This window comes from Schistocerca cancellata, chromosome 6, assembly GCF_023864275.1.
Source record: "Schistocerca cancellata isolate TAMUIC-IGC-003103 chromosome 6, iqSchCanc2.1, whole genome shotgun sequence".
Classification (NCBI taxonomy): domain Eukaryota; kingdom Metazoa; phylum Arthropoda; class Insecta; order Orthoptera; family Acrididae; genus Schistocerca; species Schistocerca cancellata.
In genome coordinates, this window is record NC_064631.1 from 124981490 (window position 1) to 124994872 (window position 13383).

Sequence of the window (13383 nt, forward strand, 5' to 3'; positions counted from 1 at the left end):
AAGTAGGATTGGTGGGTTGGTTGGTTTCGAGGGGGGGGGGGGAGGAACTAACAACGAGGTCATCGGTCCATCGGATTAGAGGGGAAGGATGGGGAAGGAAATCCGCCGTGCCCTTTCAAGTGAACGATCCCAGCATTCGCCAGAAGTGATTTAGGGAAATCACGGAAAACCTAAATCAGGATCTTCGTTGATCCATTATGGATCGTGGGACGACGGCTGCCATGAACTTCTTGACGCAATAATTTACCAACAGCCGTATGATTTGTAGAAGTTTATTTTATTTTATGAACTTCTATGTGCTACCAGTTTCGGCATTACATTGATGCCATCTTCGGGCCCCACTCGTCATAGTCGTAAAATCGCTATACACGGAAGGAGCCATATAACTGGATCCGTCGTCCTGCAACAGCTCTTGGTGGCCAGGCGACACAAGATAAAAAAAAAAAACAACTGAATGGCCGGACGTGGCTTAGAACCATCGTCCTTCCGAATGTGAGTCTAGTGTGCTTAGCCACTGCGCCACCTCGTTCGGTAGTGCAGGCTGAGGTTGTGCATTTCTGTAGTTGGAATATGTATTCAGTTGTTAATGGTCGTTTAAGGAATGTGAATGTGGGTTCACATAGGTCTGCATTGGTTCCTACTGCCCTACTATTGCTCGAAACTCTCCTGCATGTCGTTACTCGAAAGTCTGAGCAAGAGCTGCGCCTTATGTTTTCTTCCGTCAGGGCGCAAGAACACACCAGTATCAGTACTGCTAGTCCTTGCTACTGAACTGACGGATTTTAACGGAGTTTGTCACAGCGTAACAATCAGTTTCAGAATCGTAAAGCTGTCGCGCTTTAATACACCTCGACGAATAGGTTAATTCAGCAACCTCACTTTTTTTTTGTGTGGGTGTATTTAAACTGAACTGGAAAATGGGTTTCCTGGTATTCACAACGGTACTATTTTGTGAAAAACTGATACAGCGACGTGTAAAATTACAGCATAATTCTCACAACTAGCCACTGTTAGTAATGTCATTCATTAATGGCAAAGAGCGACCTTGTGCGTTCAGAACCGACAGGTTTCAGCGCGAAAGGCGAGGATTCGGGTTTGAGTGTTGATCCTGCACATAGTTTCACAGCCGCTCACTCCGATACTGAGCGAAATATCCCTACTCTCGATGTTATACGTTTTCCTTGTAACAGGTTAAAATGGCTCTGAGCACTATGGGACTCAACTGCTGTGGTCATAAGTCCCCGAGAACTTAGAACTACTGAAACCTAACTAATCTAAGGACATCACACACATCCATGCCCGAGGCAGGATTCGAACCTGCGACCGTAGCGGTCGTGCGGTTCCAGACTGTAGCGCCTTTAACCGCTCGGCCACTCGGGCCGGCTTTGTAACAGGTTATATTATTTCTATATTAGTAACAACTATGAAAATTGGCATTGAATATTACTATATTTCCTTAACCCAACGGATACAAAAGAGCGAAAAGCATTAATTTAGATGTTTTTAGTATAACACATATGGTTACCGTACGTGTGTGTCCATTCAAAATAACTCCTGGTCAGCACTGCGAGCCATCGAAGTGTGTTCTAGATTTTTGTTTCCTCCTTTCTTGCATTTTAACGTAACGTTGTTATCAAGATCATGAAGAAAATACGATTAAAAAAACCTGAGGAGAATATGCTGTAACAAGCAATTCTGCCAGAGTCGGTCGGTCGCATTTATTTGACAAAATAAATCTCGGTAGTCGGACTTACACCTTTAGCATTGGAGGGCAGCGTGGAGGGTAAAAATCGTAGAGGGAGACCAAGAGATGAATACACTAAGCAGATTCAGAAGGATGTAGGTTGCAGTAGGTATTGGGAGACGAAGGAGCTTGCACAGGATAGAGTAGGATGGAGAGCTGCATCAAACCAGTCTCAGGACTGAAGACCACAACAACAACAACTACAACAGTCGGACTTAGCAAAGAAACCGCATCATCGAAACTGACAATTGTTTATTATTAGACACAAATATTTGAGGACGGTATTAAATATCTGCTGTCTGAAACGAAGTTTTTCTGGAGACATAAGAATGACTTACTGAATATTCACGAACAATGTTTACAGGAAGTCCCTCATTTGACTATATCACCACGTATAGACGGATACGGGGAAAAGTCAAACCGCGAATAGCTGAAAAACTAGAAAGCCGAACCAAGCGCACGGCATAACGTGGTCGATGTCAGCGTAGAGCTGACAGGCTGCGTATCGTCGTCGAGAGGTAAACACCTGTGTCAGCGGTTCTGCCCATACAACGTTCCATGCGCGCCGTCTGTGACAGCTTGTTGTACTGCTCTGTCAAGAGACACACACAATCTCATCTGCGTCTACATCAATGTCCGGCGGCGGGGATCCTAAATACTGCATGTACTGTATAACAAAAATCACCAAAGATGTAACGATTACATCTTTTTAAATAAACGTTGACAATACCTCATAGTAAACATAGACAGTCATCCAATTGCATTTCACTCAAATCTTCGAAAAGGCAATACATATCTATCCAGAACCTTGAAAGGTGGCTACACTGAGTCACAGCGCCAGAGATTGCGCCAAAGATTATAATCTAATAATAATTATTATTCCGCCGCCTCTACTGGCAGTAGTAATTCAGAGGTCGCCGTGGGCAGTGCTTGTTGAGAGGATGTCGTGTGCAGTTGTTGTTCTGTTGGGCGAGAGAGAAGATGCTGCTCGGTTGGTGTAATGTATAGATGGAAGATGTTGCAATGATCACAGTGTATTTTTCATCAATATATATGGAGGTAACAAAAAAAAAATATTTCACATTTCCTTAATGACAATGCCTCTTGGTCACAAGTTCGTCAACAAAGCATCTGGCTCGTGTTCATGTATTAGACTTGTAATTCTGGTTTCTATGTGAAATTATAGTATTTCTCGTTTTTCAATTAGTTCATTGTAAATGGTGTTTTAAATTTCTTGTCGTATTGAGGAAGAACTGTGCCAGATACATGTAAGTTGAATCACACTACCACACACAGAACAGTTCCACGTGTGCTTTTTTGTTTCGTAGCTTTTATAGTTGTAGGGGACTTAATTAATCAATTGTCTGAACGGTAATTTCCTTTCATTCTTTATTGTTATTTTATGCAGTCAGATTGCGTACTAATACTAGTCAGGGCCAACCAGTTACGAGACTTCGTAACCTGATACACAGCTACTAAAGTTATTGCATAATAATTAAGCCCCCATGCAGCCTATTGTAATTTTAGGTAATATTCCGTCGGTACTTGGAGGAACGTAGACATATTACAAACATAAATGTACAGTACTGATATTGCAGAATACCATGTATTTCACAGAGCGCTGAAAACCGGCTTTCAGCTTTTTAGGCCATCAACAGATAACCGAACGCTGAACACAGTCCACACAACATAAGCGAGACTTACTGTTGTACAAAGGTTGTATTTCCAAAGATGCGTGACCTTTTACGGCTACATGTCTACACTAAATACACGAGTATAATGAAATGCACTAAGGAGCTGTGAATAAATAAACGTTACATTACGTTCTTATACTTTGAATTTCTGAGTAAAAATGTGATACAAGATTTATTTATTCATAGTTTCTTCCTGAACTGTATTACACTTGCATTTTTCGTATAGATATGTAGTTATAAAAGGTCACATACCAGAGGAAAACATCTTCGTACGGCTATAAAGTCTCACTGATGTATGGACCATCGGAGGACGACGGTTCAATCCCGTCTCCGGCCATCATGATTTAGGTTTTCCGTGATTTCCCTAAATCGCTTCAGGCAAATGCCGGGATGGTTCCTTTGAAAGGGCACGGCCGATTTCCTTCCCCATCCTTCCCGCACCCGAGCTTGCCCTCCGTCTCTAATGACCTCGTTGTCGACGGGACGTTAAACACTAATCTCCTCCTCCATGCATGGACCATCGGTATAATCATAAATTGTCTGAGGATATTCTAGAAAGCCGAACGCCGACTCACAGCCACCTATAAAGCCAATATCACAGTTCAACGTCAATACCATGCATTTCACTTCTTAATAATCATCTTATTGTGTCTGGTGGACACGTGTTTCAGTTTCGAGATACACACAGTTTATTTCAATGCGCCATTCCTTGCACCCTAGCCACGGAAAAAAATTCCATTCTAAACATGGCTCTATTCCGATTCCGCAGTATCACGTCAGCCCCGAAAAAGTGATAGCATACTACTTTGTCCCACACAGAAAAGCTTTGGAGAGCCAAATAGCAGTAAACTAGAATCCAAAAATTCAATTTTTTCGTCAAAATGTCGGTATGAAATCATAAGATGTTTCGTTTTAACATATAATTTAATCAAAAATCTGTTTGAAACAATGGTTACACGGAACAGTCTAATGGTTACAGAACAGATAAATCACAAGTTTCGACTGTCACTGGCTCTTGCGCGTCCGATAGGCCAGCTACTGTAAGTAGTCGCTTTTGCGTCGTTTCTTCATATTCTTTTGAACGCTCCCATAGCTCTCGCTTGACGCTCGAACGAATGTCGCTCCTAAAGGCATTTCAAAGCTACACTGGTTCAGTGACGTTACAAGCAAAACTAGTTCTGCGTGACAACCAGGTACAAACATGTTCCACCCGTTGTGGACACAACCATTGGTAACACTTTGGAGGTCAGATGATTATTACTGATTGAAATCTTGTGGTACTTTGTCACACAGGAAAGTTCGGTAGACGAATACATTAATAAAAGTAAAAGAAAACAATGGCGGAATTCTGTCGAGGGGTGAGTGTTTTTGCGCGTCTTTTATCTACGCTACTGTACGTGTAGATCAGTTACCGTATCTGATTTTCTACTGGCGGATATTGGAACATTTGTGATGAGGACTATGGGACCCAGTCTGGAACCGCGCGGCCGCTACGGTAGCAGGTTCGAATCCTTCCTCGGTCATGGATGTGTGTGTCCTTAGGTTAGTTAGGTTTAAGTAGTTCTAAGTTCTAGGGGACTGATGACCTCATAATTTAAGGGGCTCCGGAACGCCATATACTTGGAATGTTAAAATAACGCTTATAAATTACATCTTTCCTCACAAAGTATTTGAGGTAGGAAGTTGAACTTTTTACAGATTATTTATTGGAATATGGGCTACAACTTAACACAGGGATCTTACAAAATTTAAGTTCAGTTATTAAAGATGATTTTTTTTAATTGTAATGAAAATTCACAACATTTTTTTGCAATTTTTTATTTATATATTCAAAAATATACAGTTTTTTGGAAAAAGGCTGTGTTAAATTATGCAGAAGGTACTGTGTAACATTTACTGAAAGTTTGAAACAAATATGTTTGGAAGATCCTAAGAAAACATGTAATTAGTATGAGAAAATAAAAGTTTTGGGAATCGAGCGACAAAGATTGGATTAACTTTTTAGTGCATTCCAGGTCCATAGAATGGATTATCTTCATCCTCTGCAAACTCCTCCTCCAGCTTCCTCTTGTTCCTCCTCCTGTTTACTCTTGCTTGTATTTCTAGACTCTTTACAGCCCTGTCTGCAGCCCGAAGGCGTTCCTTGTCTAAAGCAAGCATCGCTCGTACCATGTTAGAACCTATCGTCTTTATTGTTTACAGTAATAACACATACCTTTGGCTTTCCAACATTTCTCCTTTTCTTAAAAGCCTTCAGAGGATTTCTAATAACTTTACTTTTACTCATTATTATACTTCAACAAAACAGAGACTCAAGAAACAGAATTAATTACGTATATTTTCGAGATAACGACAGAGTAAATAAACATGAAACAATCGACAATCACACCAGCGATATATATTGAACCATCACAGGTTAGCCACAAAACATACTTTATCTCACATCACTAAAATGTACCTGATGAACACTGACGTTAATAATAACACCATTTGACAGCAGTTTAACAGCGCCACAGTGGGTCACGCCCATGTAGAACACATTTCAAAAAAAATTTAAAAATAGTTGTAGTCTTCGGAATTGAATAAATTATATATCTATTAAAAGGTAATAGTCTGCAGATTCAGAAAACGCAAAAAAGTAAAATTTGAACTTTTCATGATTTTGAGTCTTTCCGGAGCCCCTTAAGTCCCATAGTGCTTAGAGCCACTTGCACCATTTGAACTATGGGACCAAGCTGCTGAGATCATCGGTCCCTAGGCTTACACACTAATTAAACTATCTTAAACTAACTTACGCTAAGGACAACACACACACCCATGTCTGAGGGAGGACTATAACCTCCGACGCCGGGGGAGTCGCGGGAAACGTGACAAGACCCATTAGACCGCATTGCTACCCCGCGTGGCTACTGGAGGATAAAATGTTCAAATAATTTACAGGAATGCGGGGAGCTGAAGTCTTCGACAGCCACCGATGCTTCGACAGGTGTACACCCTGTCATTTTCAAGGCAATAATGCAGCAAGGAAGCGCAAGGAGACCTTATAAACATAGATGGACCTTCTCTGAAATTCTGTGTGGGATCCTCCTCTTTCGCCTGTCAATAAACAGAGGATCAGAGTTAATGTTAACGCAGCTATTGGTTATTTATGTGCACCATCGATAACTTCTGAAGTCGCCCATCATTGGTTGTGTGGTGGCGCTAGTGACGGAATCTTCTGCTTTCCAAGTTGTTAAATTTCCTTGCACAGCGCTCGCTTGCTGCCTCTGTGACTTAAGGGAGGGTAGGACGTCAAACGGGCCGACTTGGAGCAGAAGAGGCACCACTGAACATTATAATTTCCGATGTCTATACTTTTACAAATAAATTCATAAAACTTTGTCAGCATGACCAGGAAGGATTCAGAATTCACGCTCTTTGCAGTGGAAGTTCGAAAACATACGAAATAATTTTTTTTTTACGTGTGAAATTTCATTTTTTTCACTTACTAATGGCAGCATTTGTTGCTGTAGGTACACTTTTCTTCATAAGTAAGAGAGATTCTTCGATGAATTTTGCACAGCATACAAACCATACTTAAAGGTGTATGAAACTCTTGAATTTTCCAAATCTGTTGAAAACTGTGGTAAAAATTGAGGTAATTAACAATAAAAATTGTGTTTTTTCGAATCATGAAGTTTAAAATATAACACTTCATTCGTTTTTTTTTCATAAATAAATTAAATTCTAGAGTTTCATACACCAGTGAGTATGGTATGTATTCTGTGCAAAATCATCGAAGAATCTCTCTAACTTATGAAGAAAAGTGTACCTATACAAATGCAGCCATTTGTAAGTGAAACAATGATGAAATTTAGTACGCAAAAAAATTTATTGTCCTATGTTTTCGAACTTCCACTGCAATGGGTGTGAATCCTGAATCCTTCCTGGTGATGCTGACAAAGTTTGATGAATTTACTTGTAAAAGTACAGGGTTATTACAAATGATTGAAGCGATTTCACAGCTCTACAATAACTTTATTATTTGAGATATTTTCACAATGCTTTGCACACACATACAAAAACCCAAAAAGTTTTTTAGGCATTCACAAATGTTCGATATGTGCCCCTTTAGTGATTCGGCAGACATCAAGCCGATAATCAAGTTCCTCTCACACTCGGCGCAGCATGTCCCCATCAATGAGTTCGAAAGCATTGTTGATGCGAGCTCGCAGTTCTGGCACGTTTCTTGGTAGAGGAGGCTTAAACACTGAATCTTTCACATCACTATGCTTGAAACTTGCCCGCACGCGTTCAACCGTTTCTTCGCTCACTGCAGGCCGACCCGTTGATTTCCCCTTACAGAGGCATCCAGAAGCTTTGAACTGCGCATACCATCGCCGAATGGAGTTAGCAGTTGGTGGATCTTTGTTGAACTTCGTCCTGAAGTGTCGTTGCACTGTTATGACTGACTGATGTGAGTGCATTTCAAGCACGGCATACGCTTTCTCGGCTCCTGTCGCCATTTTGTCTCACTGTGCTCTCGAGCGCTCTGGCGGCAGAAACCTGAAGTGCGGCTTCAGTCGAACAAAAGTTTATGAGTTTTTCTACGTATCTGTAGTGTCTCGTGACCATATGTCTGGAGCTACAGTAAATTTATGAAATCGTTTCAATCATTTGTAATAGCCCTGTATAGACACCGGAAATTAAAATGTCCTGTGATGCCTCTCCTGCTCCAAGTCGGCCCGTTTGACGTCCTACCCCCTTCAAAGTGACACTGTGTGCGCCTATCGCAGTATCGGCGGTTGCCGGAATCGTCACGCAGCTGCATTCCGGCAAGTTATTTGAATAACCAATGTCTTTAACGTGCCAAATGTCTCTAACGCGGGAGGAAAGTTCTCGGAGTTGAGAACCATTAGCGTATCGAGGGGTAAGTACCTTTGTTGGTTCGCTTGGTTTCTAACCGTACAAGAACAGCAGGAGCAACAGACAGGGGGCTTAGAGCGGGCGGCGCAGAGCGGCGGGATTATTGTAATTACGCGCTGGCAGAGAGGCGATAGCGGCCGCGTGCCGTCGCTGGCTGCGGCGCGCATTGTCCGCCACAATGGCTGGCTGCGACCCGCAGCGTGGGCGGCGGCGCCGTCGCCGAGGCCCGCCAGCGTGTCCGGCGCCGCCCCCGAATCGTCTCCCCCGCGGTCGGGGCTCTGGAGCTCGGCGTGCCGCCGGCCGCTGCGCCTTCACTTGTCTGACAGCAGCGGGCCAGCGCTGTCTGCGCATCTGCGGCCCCAGTGCAGCTGCCGCGGCGCTGCGCTGCTTCTGTACAAACTGGTGGCGCACAGTACGTCCTTCGTATCTGACTGTGCCGCTAAAGCGGAGTTATTGAACGCAGTTTTCCGAAATTCCTTCACCAGGGAAGACGAATGGAATATTCCAGAATTTGAAACACGAACAGCTGCTAGCGTGAGTTTCATAGAAGTAGATACCTTAGGGGTTGCGAAGCAACTCAAATCGCTTGATACGGGCAAGGCTTCAGGTCCAGATTGTATACCGATTAGGTTCCTTTCAGATTACGCTGTTACAATAGCCTCCTACTTAGCAATCATATACAACCGCTCGCTCACCGATAGATCTGTACCTACAGATTGGAAAATTGCGCAGGTCGCACCAGTGTTTAAGAAGCGTAGTAGGAGTAATCCATCGAACTACAGACCTATATCATTGACGTCGGTTTGCAGTAGGGTTTTGGAGCATATACTGTATTCAAACATTATGAATCACCTCGAAGGGAACGATCTATTGATACGTAATCAGCATGGTTTTAGAAAGTATCGTTCTTGTGCAACGCAGCTAGCTCTTTATTCGCACGAAGTAATGGCTGCTATCGACAGGGGATCTCAAGTTGATTCCGTATTTATAGTTTTCCGGAAAGCTTTTGACACCGTTCCTCACAAGCGACTTCTAATCAAGCTGCTGGCCTATGGGGTATCGTCTCAGTTGTGCGACTGGATTCGTGATTTCCTGCCAGGAAGGTCGCAGTTCGTAGTAATAGACGGCAAATCATCGAGTAAAACTGAAGCGATATCAGTTGTTCCACAGGGAAGCGTCCTGGAATCTCTGCTGTTCCTGATCTATATAAATGACCTGAGTGACAATCTGAGCAGTTCTCTTAGGCTGTTCGCAGATGATGCTGTGATTTACCGTCTAGTAAGGTCATCCGAAGACCAGTATAAGTTGCAAAGCGATTTAGAAAAGATTGCTGTATGGTGCGGCAGGTGGCAGTTGACGCTAAATAACGAAAAGTGTGAGGTGATCCACATGAGTTCCAAAAGAAATCCGTTGGAATTCGATTACTCGATAAATAGTACAATTCTCAAGGCTGTCAATTCAACTAAGTACCTTGGTGTTAAAATTACGAACAACTTCAGTTGGAAAGACCACATAGATAATATTGTGGGGAAGGTGAGCCAAAGGTTGCGTTTCATTGGCAGGACACTTAGAAGATGCAACAAGTCCACTAGAGAGACAGCTTACACTACACTCGTTCGTCCTCTGTTAGAACATTGCTGCGCGGTGTGGGATCCTTACCAGGTGGGATTGACGGAGGACATCGAAAGGGTGCAAAAAAGAGCAGCTCGTTTTGGATTATCACGTAATAGGGGAGAGAGTGTAGCAGATGTGATACGCGAGTTGGGATGGAAATCATTAAAGCAAAGACGTTTTTCGTCGCGGCGAGATCTATTTACGAAATTACAGTCACCAATTTTCTCTCCCGAATGCGAAAATATTTTGTTGGGCCCAACCTACATAGGTAGGAATGATCATCAAAATAAAATAAGAGAAATCAGAGCTCGAACAGAAAGGTTTAGGTGTTCGTTTTCCCGCCCGCTATTCGGGAGTGGAATGGTAGAGAGATATGATTGTGGTTCGATGAACCCTCTGCCAAGCAATTAAATGTGAATTGCAGAGTAATCATGTAGATGTAGATGTAGATGTAGACCTGGTCCGGTTCGAGAATACGAGGGCATGTTGAAAAGTAGTGCCTCCGAATTATTAATGTGAAAACTCCTAAATCCTTTTAAATAAAACAAATATTATTAATGTGGTATCACAGCCCTCTGCCACTAGACTGCTCCCAACTGAAGCGTGTAACGTGGCGGTATGTAGCGTAGCTTCATCGGTGCATGAAAAACAGTCTGATAATGCCAGACCACACGCGAGTCCTGACACATCTGCCACAATCCAACACTTCGATTATACTCCACACAGTCTCAAATTTGTCCCACCGAATTTCATGTTTCCAAAACTTAAACAACACCTTCAAGGGTTACACTTTGATAGTGATAAAACGGTGCATACAGAAGGGAGGTTGTGGCTCTCTCGGCAAAATCAAACATTCTACACTGACCACATTAACAAACTGGTCTCTCATTGGGAGCAGTGCATTTGTCACCAGGGTGGTTATGTTCAGAAATGAACACGTAAACATGAAAAATAAAGGTGTCGAAAGTTAATAACGTTGGTTTTCCTTTAACAGCTTTGAGAATTACCAGATAAAAAATTTCCAGGTATTACTTCTCAGCACGCCTTCGAAGTTCTCCAGACGAGTGACACAACATTTGAGCCCTCATATCCTCCCCTCCCACCCACCACCACCTCCACCCGTTCCCCACCTACCAACGCCCCCTCTTCCCGCGAGCCACCCATTCGCGACTACTATATTGCTCATTTCTTATATATCACGCTACTTTCGCTTTTCAGGTTACACCATCCATCTATTGACTGTAATAATCAATAATTTCACTAATAATATTCAATTTTAGCTATGTAATTGTTCTATGGGCCCCTTTTGAGTATCTGTGTAGGTGTTAATCAGTAACCGGTGTCTTAACCGATATTTCAGACAATGGAGCAAAGTACGCTGAGTTGACGACCATCATCATAAGAGTTTTCACTGTTCGTGCAATGTGAGTTAAAACAACTTTCATAGTCTTAGTTTGATTTCAATTTTCTATCCTTCCTTTTCGCCGGCCCCTGTGGCCGAGCGGTTCTAGGCGCTTCAGTCCGGAACCGCGCTGCTGCTACGGTCGCAGCTTCGAATCCTGCCTCGGACATGGATGCGTGTGATATCCTTAGGTTAGTTACGTTTAAATAGTTCTAAGTCTAGGGGACTGATGACCTCAGATGTTAAGTCCCATAGTGCTTAGAGCCATTTGAACCCTCCTTTTCATTTTCGATGGTACGCATGATAAGTTTGCCTTTTCTTCAAACTTTTTCGTCGGTCTGAGGTGTCCCATGGAAGAGCTGACACCACACTGAGTCGGCTGCGGAGCGTCATTCCGTGTCGCGGTAAGGAGTTCTTTCCTCATCACTGAGCATTAACAAAGCTCCGACTTTTCCTGTCAAGAGCAGCTGCAATTTTCTACCCTAAATGCCCTAACTTTAATAATATCCAGACAGAAGCAATTCACTCATATCATCATTATGAGAATCCATTCTACGTAGCTGAATGGTAGCCTTCGCGGTTTTCTCACGGTGAACTTGTTTTGATTATTGGTGGTCGCACCACATTAAAGCTGACACCCCAGCACTGAAACGATTTCAGATGGAAATATTTCCACAAAACTGTGAGCTGCACGTGGTTGACTATTTTTTATCTCCAAACATTCTAATAAAAGTTTTATTTGTGCAGATACAGAGTAGTACAATTAACAGCGAAAATTTTACGATTTCTTATGAAGGGTACATTCTTCTCAGTCAGCCTATAATACAAGCGATTTTTAACTTTTTCTTTGAAAATACTAATGAAACAGTCAAGGTAAATAATCTTTTTGCGGATTGTTTACTGAAACTTAGACATCATTTTCTGATTTTTTAAAAAGAATTCAGTCATTACCTAGCCCCTCCCCCATCCGAAGAGTAAAAGTTGTTCTGTGCAAAATGAGGTATGTCCATTACGGAAGTCCTACAGTCTGCAGATATTATCTGGAATCAGCAAAAAAAAAAAAAAATCTTTGTCTGTAGGATATTGTGCACGGGGTACTAGCAGTTTTTTTTTAAATTTGACAAATTAATAAATCGACTGGCGTGTGGAACAAAGAAGTAGTTCCGTCGTGTGTTTTTGGTCACGATTTTTTTTAAGTAACTGATGAATAAATTAAAATAAAACAAATTAGACTCTCACTCTTAGCGAATGTGCCCGACGACTAAATCAGGCAAATTTGAGAAAGATATGTCTGTTAGTGTGCCACCAGTCCGTTCCCTCAGCTTGAAATACACTGTCTCTCAAGCTGACGGAATGATATGCTGGCACTCTAACAGACATATCTTTCTGAAATCTGCCTGAATTACTCGTCGGGCATATCCCAAGGAGCGATAGTGCAATTTCTTTTATTGTAGTTTATTCATCAGTACTACAAAAGAGACTTGACCTAAAACACAGGACTGAACTACATCTTTGTTTCAAAGTCCGTCGTTTCATTATTTAATCAAATTTTTTAAAAAAGTGTGTTATTATATGTATCCTATAGCTTAAAAAAATTGTTTTCTGATGTCAGATATGATGTGCAGACTGGAGGAATTCCGTATGGAAACATCTAATTTTGCACAGAGTCACTTTAAGTCCTCGAATGGAGGGGGGACTTGTTGATAACTGAATTTCCTTTTAAAAAATAGGAAATAATGTCCAATAATCAATAAACAATCCGCATAAAGATTTATGTTGATTACTTCATCAGCTTTTCTAAAAAAATTGTATAAAGCCCTTCTTTTACAGGCTGACAGAGAGCTATAGTGCATTTGTAATTGCTATTTGTGAAACTGTAATGGGATATATATTTATAGAATTATATAATAATATATGTAGATTAGTCCTAAAACGTGTCGTTAATTTCCTTCCTGTGACGTTACAATGAATTAATTCCCACATTCAGATGTCATATACGAAGTAAATCAACAAAATTCGTAGGT

General features: G+C 41.8%; 1 protein-coding gene and 1 non-coding gene across 4 annotated transcripts in view; both read right to left on the reverse strand.

Moving 5' to 3' along the window:
* Positions 1 to 13383, reverse strand: part of LOC126191384 (lachesin-like) — a 945166-nt gene that overhangs the window by 924968 nt on the left and 6815 nt on the right. The gene's annotated exons all lie outside the window — the stretch shown is intronic.
* On the reverse strand, positions 1297 to 1380 carry Trnas-gga (transfer RNA serine (anticodon GGA)). The gene is given in 2 exon segments: positions 1297 to 1331; positions 1341 to 1380. It is a non-coding gene; the product is annotated as a tRNA-Ser (tRNA).